Here is a 12134-nt window from a genome sequence, read left to right as displayed (position 1 = left end):
CCCGCGTCGGGCTCTGGGCTGATGGCTCAGAGCCTGGAGCCTGCTTCCGATTCTGTGTCTCCCTCTCTCTCTGCCCCTCCCCCATTCATGCCCTGTCTCTCTCTGTCTCAAAAATAAATAAAACGTTAAAAAAAAAATCTGTACCACTCTTTGATACAGTTTCTTATTTCTCTTATTTTCATTTGTTTTTTTGGTGATATTTCCTTGCTCAAAAAAGGGACCACAGATTTCCTGGGTGCGGCAAGTAATATGCCTTGTCTTAAACAACTAATTAGACAATCTATAATAATTCATTATTTTAATAATTTTCATTATAATTCTAATAATTTTAGCTAAACTCAGCTTTATTATCAGACTGGTCTAGATTTAAAACAATACTGTTTGGCCTGGATCATCCTCTTTGACCAATGTTGCAATTTTGAGGGATATATGCTAAGGTACAAGCAGGTAGAAGCTACTGCCTTTATCAGTTAGCTATTGCTGTGTAACAAACTGTCTGCTATAGCTATTATGCCTGCTTAACAAATTGCCCCCAAACTCTGTTGCTGGAAACGATGATAGAATTTATTTCACTCACAAACCTGCAATTTGGTTAGAACTCTGCAGGGATAACTTGTCTCTGCTCTACTCAGTGTCTGTCAGCCAGGTCAGCTCAAAGCTGGAGGCTGAGATTCTCAGCAGCTCACCGGCTCCCACATCTCATGGTTGATGCTGGAAGTCAGCTGAGCCCTTAGCTGGGACCAGTGCCTTCGCACCTACGTGTGGTCTCTCACATGGCCTGGGCTTCCTGGCAATTATGGGGGGTGGGTTTCAAGGGCAAGGACATATTCTACTGTGTAGGAAGGGGAGGCCACCTAGCACTCTGTCACTGGCCCTGAGACCATCAGGGCCAGAGCACACAAAAGGAGAGTACCACTTGGAAACTGGGCATGGCAAACATAAAAATCCAGAATTCACACATTGATTAGATACAGAGAATACATGTGCATTCTCTACAATAGGCGTGACAGAACGAATCTCTTGGATTTGTTGGACATACAAGCTCTCAATGTAGACAAATTGTGAAATATTTTAACATCTTAACTGTCAATTTTATCTTGCTTTCACAGTTGTATTGATATATTCTGCTGACAGTAAATTTGATTATCTTGTATTATAGGTAGATGATTTATTTTCCGGAGGCCAGGACGAGACCTGAGAGAGATTATGGATCTGAGATTTTTACTTCCATGGCTAAGAGACTTTATGTGCATTTTAACCAAGTGCATCATACTGATTTGAGAGGCAATGCCATATTAATAAGAACTCACATTTATTGAGCTTTTAGTATGTTCCAGGCACTGCTATAAGCACTTTATATAAATAGCTCCTGCATCCTCTCAATAGTATTATGAGGCAAGTAGTTTTATTATCTTCATTTTATAGGTGAAAAAACAGTGGCCCGTGTAGTTAAACATAGGCGGTTAGACGTTTTTGGCGATAGAATCCATGTCCCTAACTGTGGTGAAGGTAGAGACTTTGGACAAACCTTAGGCCTTTGACTTCCATGTCTCCTGAGAAACCACACGATGCTGCATGTGTGAAGAGTGATATAAATGAACTCAACAAATAGTTGCGAATCATCGAAGAGGGATTTGTAAAAGTCACTCTTAGATACTGATAGATTTTAAACATTCCTTAAAACACCACCTTTTTTCTCAAGGGCTTTACTATTTGGTAAAGATACCACAATAAGAACATAACTGGAGTAGAAGCCAGACAATGGAAAACTGAAGGAAAAAGTGAGGACATGGGGAGAAAGGTGAGAGGACTGGGCTTTGGAAACAGTAGGCAATTAATACATATTTATTGTGCTGAAACTAAATGGAATTTTGAGTAGGTCTTGGGAGGTCTCTGAGTGATAGAACTGGGTGGGAAGACACAGATCGTGTATGTGAGGGAAACAGTGGAGAGAAGGCTGGGATGCTGGTAAGACGAAAGGAGGAGTCAGGACTGGAAAGGTGAGTTATAGTTCGTTACGGAGAGTCTCTTGTGAAGATTAGGCTGAGGACGGGGAACTTTTTCCTGAGACCATGGGGTGTACTGGATGGTGTCAGACAATGTGCTGGAGTGGGAGGAGCTGGCAAGAACTTCTGAGGCATGCAGAAAGTCTCTTTGTTGCTGTTTAAGCTGCCTAAGTTAACCCTCCAGGCCTCATTATCTTCAGTTATAAAATGGGCATAAAAACACTGGCCTCATAGGTTTTATAAGGAAAAATGAGCTATGATATGGACAATTCCCAATGTATTTATTTATTAAAATGTTTGCTTATTTTGAGAGAAAGCACAGGCATACACATGTGTGAGTGGGGGAGGGGCAGAGAGAGGGAGAGAGAGAATCCCAAGCAGGCTCCTCGCTGTCAGTGCAGAACCTGATGTGGGGCTGGAAACCATAAACCAAAAGATCACGACCTGAGCCGAAATCAAGAGTTGGTTGCTTAACTGACTGAGCCATCCAGGCACCCCCTAAAATCCCCAGTGTAATGCATGACATGCAAGCACCACCTAAATGGTGATTCCTGATGTACTTTCATATCATACATTATTTAGATGACAAAGATGATTATGGCTGGCTTCATGGTGGCCATTGTCAGGATGAATTAGAGTAGAGTTAAAGAAGAAACTCCAGTCAGTCTTCAGTAAGAAAAATAAAAACCATAGTAGGTGTTTCAATGGAGAGCATTTAATAGAGGGAATTGGTTATATAGATGGTTTAAGGGGTATGAAGCAAAATGGGACCGTGAAGCAACCCAGAGATTAGCAATGGCAGAAAGCTGCCACTACTCCTAGGGCTAAGGGACATAGGGAGAAAATAGTGTTACCTGAGCTCAGAAATGGTGCTGCTCAATGGGCATTGGACCGCAGTGAAGGCTGCCGTTGCTAGATTGGGATCTAGCAATGTAGAGGGAGGGGCTGGCCGCTGCTAGAGATGCTACCTGAGGCACAGCGAGGGAGGGGACAGCTCCCTGGCTTTTCTACTCCTTTTGCCCTAGTCTTTCTCAAAGCCTCTCACTGACTTCACTTACTTGGAAGATAGTTATCAAGAGAGCCCAGGAATTGGAAGTGCCCTGTGATATAAAGCAGAGAGTGGGTGTAGGCAGGAGGGGATAGTTCTGAGAGCAAACAAAAGACTGGCACAGATGGAATTATAACTGGCTGTATCTGTGCTGCCCAGTGTGGTAGCTGCTAACCACACATGGCTATTTAAATTAAATTTGAAATTCAATTTCTCAGTCGCTAGTGCAGTCGCACTAGCGACTACATTTCCAGTGCTTAAGAGTCACATGAGCGTGTCCATCATTGCAGAAAGTTCTGTTGGCAGTGAGGAGGTAAAATGAACAGACATTATAAAATTATGGTGGAAATAAAGACAAGACAGAAGCTTGTCTTTGTGACAAATGCACTGATAGCACTTCTAGAAGCAATGGGGAAGCCGCTTTGGGAGGGGAGAGACTAAGCTTATTTTGGGCCATGATGGGTTTGAGGATCCACTCAAGCTGTATGTGTGAAGGTGTTTAGGCAGCTGTGTGTTTGGATCTGGTTAGAGGTTGGGCTAGAAATATAAATTTGAAAGTTCTCATGGAAGTGATTTTTGAACTTTTAGGAAGAGGGCCACCCACTAAGGATTTGTGACTGTTGAGTATACAGGGACAAAGTAGACCATGTCGTTCAAGCCTTGGCAAATCAAGAGATGATGACTCCATCTGAAATTGTCAATCATGTGGCCCAGGCTGCGTGGGAAGGTCATCAAAAGCAAAACAGAAGAGACAGATTTAGGAGAATAGGGCAATTGGAGATCTTGATGGAAATGGAAAAGTCAATTGAGTAAGTGGGAGGTAATGTCAAGAATAAAAGGGAGAGCAGTTTCCTGTTAGGAAACTTGAGTTTGTTCAGGAGATGCTTGTACAGTGTTGGGTGCAGACGAGGCTTGAGGTGAGGCAGACATGGGGTGGAGGGGCAAAAAGGAGATTCAAAGAAATTAGTCCCTTTAGAAGTTGAAATTGCTGTGGATTCATCCATTAAATAAATATCTGTGAACATTTGCTGTGTGCCCAGCACTATGATAGGCACTGGGCATAACCTATTAAAGATAGAGCCCTGTCACTTCCAGGAAGTCATAGTCTAAACTAGAGTAAGGATCTCCATGGGGTGGGGGAGGTTGTTAAAAATGTGGTGCTGGCCCCACATCCAGAGAGTCTGAAAGATTTGATGGTTGGAGGACAGAGGAAATGGGTGGGCTAAGACACTAGAACTGAGAGAGCAGAGGTGATTCTAGTTCTGAGTGGGGGCGGGGGGAGGGGACCATTGCACACCAATGCCAAGGCTACAAAGACAGTTAAGAAAGAGGAAGGAGAGAGACGGGCAGGTTCTAGACCCGTGTTAAGGCAGGAAGGATGCTGAAGAGGTAGGTTTTTATTTGGTTTTGGTTTTGGAGGAGTTTGGAGAACAAGCCAGTTCTAAAATTTTGTGAACAATTTTTCTACCTATACCTTTGTGCTAATATTTAATAAAATCACATGTTTCAACCTACAGGGCAGACTTAAGGCAACTTGACCTTGGCATTCCAAAAATGAGATGGTTATTACTTCAGATTGGTGGTGAGGTTATAGCTGTCACTAGCAAGCTCTGGTCTACCTCTCGCAGCGGCCGCCAGTGCGAATGGCCCTGGAGCCTGGCTTTGTCAGGCCACCTCCCAACTTACGTTTCAGCTTGGTTCACTCTTTGGAAAGAGCCATCTGCTTTGGTCACAAGTGCCCCTGCCCATCATTTGTATGCCATGATGAGTGGCTGGGAAGGATGTCCCTTCACCTTTTCCTTTTCTAGATAAGCCTGTTATTTCAGTTTGTGTAGTCGACTGAGGCTCAGAACCAAAGTGACAGGCTTGGTGGCAAGGAAACGCCTGCGCACATGAACTTCGCGATGTCCTCGCTTCCCCTGGGAGCGGGTGTGTAGCTGGTGCTAGGAAATTGCTGGGTTTTGTTTTTTTGTTTTTTGTTCTCAAACACATCATTTATTTTATTTTATTTTATTTTATTTTATTTTATTTTATTTTATTTTATTTTATTATTTTACGTTTGGGTTTTTATGTTTTTGAGAGAAAGAGCATGTGCACAAGCACGGGAGGGGCAGAGAGAGGGAGACAGGATTTGAAGCAGGCTCTGCACTGGGAGCAGAGAGCATGATGTGGGGCTCGAACTTGCAAACTATGAGATCATGACCTGAGCCGAAGTTGGCCGCTTAACCGACTGAGCCACCCAGGCGCCCCTCGAGGCCTAGATTTAATGCTAGATAGTTTATTTGCACTTACTTCTTTGCTTAAAATGATCAAGGAGATTTTTGCCTCACTTAATATATGGTTGTCTAGTGAGTTACACAACTTTTCTGTCGTTTGCTTGAAAAAACAACAAGATGAAAAACATGAAAGAAAATTACATATGTTGGGGCACCTGGGTGGCTCAGTCGGTTAAGCGTCCAACTTCGGCTCAGGTCATGGTCTCACGGTTTGTGGGGTCGAGACCTGCATCGGGCTCCGTGCTGACAGCTCGGAGCCTGCTTCAGATTCTGTGTCTCCCTCTCTCTCTACCCCTCCCCCACTCATGCTGTCTCTCTCTCTCATAAATAAGTAAACTTAAAAAAAAAATTACATGTTTTTTTTTTGAGAAGCTGAGGGTCGGTGGTCCCATTTCACTGTATTGGTACCTAATGCCTGCCTCAGATCACACGTATAGTCTTAGCTTACTGCTACACTCCCTTAGGATGTCTATGACACGCTTAGCTCAAAAATAATAGAAAAGGCCTTCCTGGGGGGCACCTGGGTGGCTCAGTAGGTTAAGCATCTGACTTCGGCTCAGGTCATGATCTCACGGTCCGTGAATTCGAGCCCCGTGTCAGGCTCTATGCTGTCAGTTCAGAGCCTGGAGCCTGCTTCGGATTCTGTGTGTGTCTCTCTCTATCCCTCCCCCCTTCACACTCTGTCTCTCTCTGTCTCTCAAAAAATGAATAAACGTTAAAAAAATTGTAAAAGAAAAAAGAAAAGGCCTTACTGGGGTTGCTTCTAGGGCTGGTGCTTGATTTCTGTTAGGTTTGTGAAAGCTTGGCAGTTTCTTAAGGGCTGGGAGGCCCTCAACATAATCTGGATTTTTTTTTTTTTTTGATGACTTACAATTGTGAAAGCCATCAGCAAAACATTAGCCCAAATGGCATTTCCCCTTCACATCCTGTCCCTTTACTTTGCATGGAAATGATTACCTTAGTTTCAAAACATAAAGGAGAAAAGTCCTCAGACCTAAGTTAAGATCCTAATGAAATGAACATGTGTGGACCATGGCCCTTCATCGGGGCTGAGACCATGATTGATTGTTCTGCAGGACTGTCTAAATCAGTAGCATGTTTTTGGACAGCTTGCAGAAGACCAGCCTCTTTAGCATTTTGGCCAGCGTTACTGAGGGGTCTGCTGCTTCATGTCTGTGCAGTTCTTTGTATGATAAATAATTATAAAGGGAACTGTCAACTTGAGCATCTGGCTGATGGAAAGACTGACTTGAAAGCATGCTGAACTTTGGGTGTATACAGCCCCAACATCTGGTGTGGGGACTTGATGGGTTTGGTGGGGGGGCAGTATGCTTGGCATCTGTGTATTTAGGTCCTAGAATGTTCCTTTCAAGTTGTTCGTTCCGGTCCCAGTTGACTTGTATTCTCTAGGAAATAAAAAGACAACTGCAAAAAGGATTAATTAGATTCCATTTCTCTGGAAAAACAAAATCTTTATTGGTAACTTACGGTTTAAGATGAGAGTTTTCATTGGTAATATAACTTCTGATGGGTTTGACTTCTGCCTTGAGTAGTACAATCCAGGAGATGGCTCAGGAAGAAAAAAAAAAAGTTCAAACATCATAAAGGTAAAAAGATAGAAGAAGAGAGAAAAAGAATCCCACAGGAATCGTGAGAGCATTTGGCATAGAGAAGAAGAAGTAATTCGAACACAAGCTGAAAAAAAAAAAACGCTTTGAATCACATAGAAAAGCATAAGTAAATCATCAGTTTGTGCTGGATGCATCCTGAAATTTTGAACTTTTGTACATTACATAAACTCAAAAGAGCACAAGTTTTATACCAGTGACCCAAAACCACAAAGTAATTTACTTTTATTAGCATTGGAGTAAATACCAGTGTTTTCTGGCTTGTGGCTTGGATATGAAACATAAAAGAGGAAAAGTCTGTTTGGATTTTTCCCCCCAAAAACTAATACAGCTGGCAAGAGGCAACATTTTGCCTTACTTGTAATTGCCCGGAAATTTAAAATAGACCTTTTACTTTTTCGGAGTTTATATTGAAATTCCATCTTGACATGAAGTCAGTGAACATAGGTTTAATAGCACACATTGGTCTCTCATGCGTACTTTGTATTACGTGAAAGACCAGAACAATTTTGAGCACCAACATGGCACAATTCTTAATTCTCTTGGGATGGGGCTGCTTGGAGAGGATCCAGGATCTTGAATATTGAATCAAATATTGAACCAACCGAATATTGTCTTCTGTGCTACTGCAATCATGTCCTTCCTGGAAGGTCTCAGAGGGACTTACACAGAGAATCTGTTGAGAAGATTCATGCTTTTTTTTTTTTTTTTTTTTTAATAAGCTCTTTTGCAACACCTCCGAGGCCCCCTGAAGAGCTTGGGTGGGGTGACCAAAGTGTCACCTGTTTAAGATCTAGACACAATTGAGTTCCTAGAGGTCATTTTTTCTTTTTAGGATAAACCTGCATTTATGTTATCAGTGATAGCCTAGAACAGAGATTATGTTTTCTGTTTTTAGAGCTCAGAACAGGAGAAAACAAGAGAGTCTTCATGGTTTTATCTTTGCCAGTCAATCTGTGACAAATGTCTAGAATCCAGGGCATTTTGAATTGGTAGAAGTCTGCTATCATTGGTTAATTGTGGCATGGTTTCTGGTTAGGAGTCTACAACAAAAGCATGCCAGTGTTGTTCTGCATCGACTCTCGTTTCCCTTCTCCTAGTGCTTTTTCTTCACCATGGGATCTTCCTCAAACATTCGTCTGACCTGTTACCCTCTTGCCTGACTCAGCTTCATTCCATGGCTTCCCACTGTTCCCGGGCTCAGGTGACATATCTTCAAGTGCTTTGCGAGACTGTGCTGGTCTTCTTTTCCACCCACCTCTCTCTCCAGGTGTTGGACTCACGCTCACCTTGCTCCCTGAGCTCCTGATGGAGTATCCTTCTTTGCATGCCTCACACTTGCCATGTTCCCTCCCTGCACGGGGCTGTGCACATGCTATTTTCTCTCTCTGGAAGGCTTTTCCATCTCTCTTTCCTTCCTGACCTTCTACTCATTCTTCTAATCTCAGCTCTGGAGCCATTTTCTTGAGTAGATCAAATCTCCTCATAGTATGCTCACCTACAGCCGTATGTTTTTCCTTTGTGGAACTGACAGCTGTTGTAACTTTACATGTCTGTAACTTAAGGACCGCTTCTCCCCTCTGCATGGCTCATCACCATTCTCATCGTAAGTACACACAAATAGTTATTGAATCAGTGAATATTCTGCAGGGTATAGCTATTCCTGGATCACAGTGACCAGAAGCATAGCCAATCTGCTTGCAGAATTAAAACTTTGCAATCGTGGCACCTCTCATCTCTTTGTTTCCCGGGATCCCGGTCCACTATTTGATGCATATTCAGAACCTCAAGCTTTCAAACTTTTCTTTTGGACATTCCTAGCAGTCCAGAGTTGAATTGAGCAGGCTGCTCCAAAATTAAAGGAGGGACTTCCTCCTTTACATTCCGCACAGCTTTCTCCTGCCTGTTTCTATGTTTTCATTTTCGGCTGAGTCCCCAAACTTTGCCACTCGTATGCTGCCATTTGTTTCTCCCTGTATGGATCTCTAAAATCTGTGAGCTGGTCTCCTGGGATGGTTCCCACCTGCCGCCACATTTGTTCCCATCTGAGATGTCAGCTCAACGGGTTTATAAACTGGTGGTGCCTTTGGTAGTGATTCCCAAGTCCCTGCTGCCAGCATGCCCGTGAGGTCCAAAACGTCCTCGGCCAAATGATCCTGCTCAAGGCTCGGCTTCCCTCAACTTTTGGACCCCAGGCCTTGGGTTAGAATTACCTCCTACCAACATGCCTTTCTACTACCTCTTCTGCAGCCCAGATTACAATTCCTGTTCTTCCAGTGCTTCATTTCCATTGTTTTTGTTTTTAAATCCAAAACTAGTGTTTTATATTGGCCCTACTCCTCTCTGCATTTGAAATTCTCCTGCCAAAGCCCAAGTAATAGTTTTCTATCTACTTAGAAAATCTGAAGCCTTCTTTCCCTCTAGAGCAGAGGTCAGCACATTGTGGCCCACTGCTGGTTTTAGAAATAAAGTCTTATTGGAACCACACCCATTCATTTAGGCTTGTTTATGGTGGTTTTCACACTACAAAGGCAGAGTTGAGTAGTTGTGACAGAGACAGTATAGCTTGCAAAGCCTAATTATCTGTCTGAAAACCTTTGCATACCCCTGCTCTAGGTCAGTAGTTTTCCACCCTCTCTGTGCATTAGAATTACCTGGAAAGGCTTTGAAAGAAATGTCAGTGGTCAAGCCCTGCCCCAGAATGATTAAGTTAGAGTCTCTGGCTGGAGCTGCATTTCCAGGTGATTGTAAATGTGCAATCAAAATGAGAAGTGCCGCTAATAGTTTCCCCTTTCTTCCTTCTTGATTATTCACTGAGCTCTGCCTCCTGGGCCTCCCAAATTTATGACCATTATCAGTTGCTTAGCCTCAGCTAAGAGAGAGAACCCCGTGCTGCACATCATCTCGAAAGCCACCAAGCTGCTCGCTGAAGGTCACTGCAAATTCCCAAGGAGATACAGTTCAGTTTTCCTTTCCTGTTATGTTAGTCTCCTACATAGATAACTTCCTGGTTCGTCCGTATACTTTTCCGTGGAATTTTGGACTTTTTTTGGCTGTTCCTTATAGAGTTCCCGTGTTATGTTTCAGGTTGTTCAGTACATGTTTTTTTCACACTATGCCTTTTTGTACTAGGAAATTCCTTGTTATTATTTTGTGGTAAAATACAGATAACGCAAAATTTACCATTAACCATCTTAAGTAGACAGTTTAGTGGCATTAAGTGAATTCAGATGGTGCAACCATCGCAGTCATCGATCTCCAGAACTCTTTTCATCTTGCAAGACTGAGACTTTGTACTCATTACACAATAACTCCTGATTACCCTGTCCGGCACCCCCCCCTCCTTGGTAATCACCATCTACTTGCTGTCTCTGTGAATTTGACCGCTCTAGGCACCTCACATCAGCGGGATCACACGGTATTTGTCTTTTTGTGACTGGCTTATTTCACGCAGCATAATGTCCTCGGGGCTCATTGGTGTTAGGACATGTGACAGGATTTCCTTCCCTTTTAATCCTGAATAATATTCCATTGTATGTATATATCATGTTTTGTTTATCCATTCATCTGTCAACTGGTATTTGGGTTGTGTGTTGTCTAAATGGGGTGTTTAACTGGTTGGGGGCCCCCAGATGTGGGGCGATGATCAAGTGGAAGCTGGTGGTATGGGAGGTGAAAGAATTCACCTGAGGCAGGAACAAAGGAGATAGAAGTTTATTGAATACATTGCAAGGGAGCGGCAGGCAGGACAGCAGGGGAGAGGCCATCTGCCACGAGGCAGTGGGTGAGGACTGTTTTTAAAGGGGGAAGATGAGGAGGTATGGTGACATATGGAATTTCCCCTTTTTTGGTAACTGCACCTAGTTTTAAGTAGCCCACTGGTCAGTTAGGGCCTATGGATAGTTTGAGGTGGGTCACGTGATCGGCCTATCTGTATTCAGCCAGGGGCCCCTGTAACCCTTTCTACCTTCCATCATTCAAGCCTGTTTGCCTAAAAGCAGCCTCTATGCGTTGCTCCTGCCTCTTGGCTATTGTGAATAATGCTGCTATGAACGTGAGTCTACAAGTATCTCTTCAAGTCTATTACATTCCTTTTTAACTTGATATCTCTGATCCTGTCTACGAGGAATTTGAACCTGGCGTATGGTCCTTATTATTCTCACATTGGACATGATGTTCTGGAAAAGTCAATGGTCACTAAGCATTGTATATCTTGCAGCTTTACCAGAAAACAGAATACCAACGTCATGCTTATAGGTAGCACTGAGCCCAGAGGCCACGTAATATTTAGCGTGTCCCTCACCGTGCGGTCAGCAGCACTGGCGTGTGCTGGGCACCATTCATACAGTAATCACAAATCATCCTCCAGAGATGGGGCTTGCCTGTTGATTTTAAATATTTGATAATCTTCATGTTTTCCTTTCGCTTTTCACATGGTAAAAGCGCCGGCTCTTTGGGAGTCTGGTAGTTAATATGGCACGTTTACAAGCCAAACTGCATATTGACTTCACTTTTATAGGTCCACGGTCATTGGGGCACAGTTACAAAACCTAAACCGCTTTGAGAAGTACAAGTTTTCCTTTTAATTTTAGGTTTTTAAAATGTGGGGTTTTTTTCTTCTTCCTTTCTTCTTCCCTCCGCTGCTTCCCTCCCTCCCTTTTCCTCTCCCCTCCTGTGCCCTCCCCTCCCCTGTCTCTCCCCTTCCTTCCTCCCTTCCTCCCTTCCTCCCTTTCTTCCTTCCTTCCTACCATAATTCATTCAGGCAAAACTTTGACCTGATCTGAAATGACTTCATTGTTATTCATTGTCTTTATTTACTATTTACTCTATTTCATGTGAACATTCAAACTTTTTACCACAAAAATATTGTGTTTGATTACAGGGTACTTGGCTAGACTTCTTGGAGGTGTTACATAGGGGACAGTACATACATTCAATTACCATTCTAAAATCTAATACATTGGGGGCAAGACTTCTAGCCCTGCATTATCAAGTATCTGTTTTTCTCTCATTCAGATAAGATCAAGGTTGGTGATGACATTCTAGCTCCCCTTTGGAGTCCTGCTTACTTTTACACACTCTTTCTGTTATTTGGCCACCATAGCATGTGGGTAGCTGCTCAGACTTCTAACTCTGGGCCTTTGTCTGTTGGGAATGTGCGTGAAGCTCATTTGTG

The 12134-nt window shown here is 43.1% G+C and overlaps 1 protein-coding gene across 14 annotated transcripts in view; it reads left to right on the top strand.

The window, feature by feature from the left end:
* Window positions 1-12134, top strand: part of LIMCH1 (LIM and calponin homology domains 1) — a 324774-nt gene that overhangs the window by 88634 nt on the left and 224006 nt on the right. The window lies entirely within an intron of this gene.

This window comes from Panthera tigris, chromosome B1 (genome assembly GCF_018350195.1).
Source record: "Panthera tigris isolate Pti1 chromosome B1, P.tigris_Pti1_mat1.1, whole genome shotgun sequence".
Lineage (NCBI taxonomy): Eukaryota > Metazoa > Chordata > Mammalia > Carnivora > Felidae > Panthera > Panthera tigris.
Note: the sequence above shows the minus strand (reverse complement) of the source record. Positions and strands in the feature narration are given on the sequence as shown.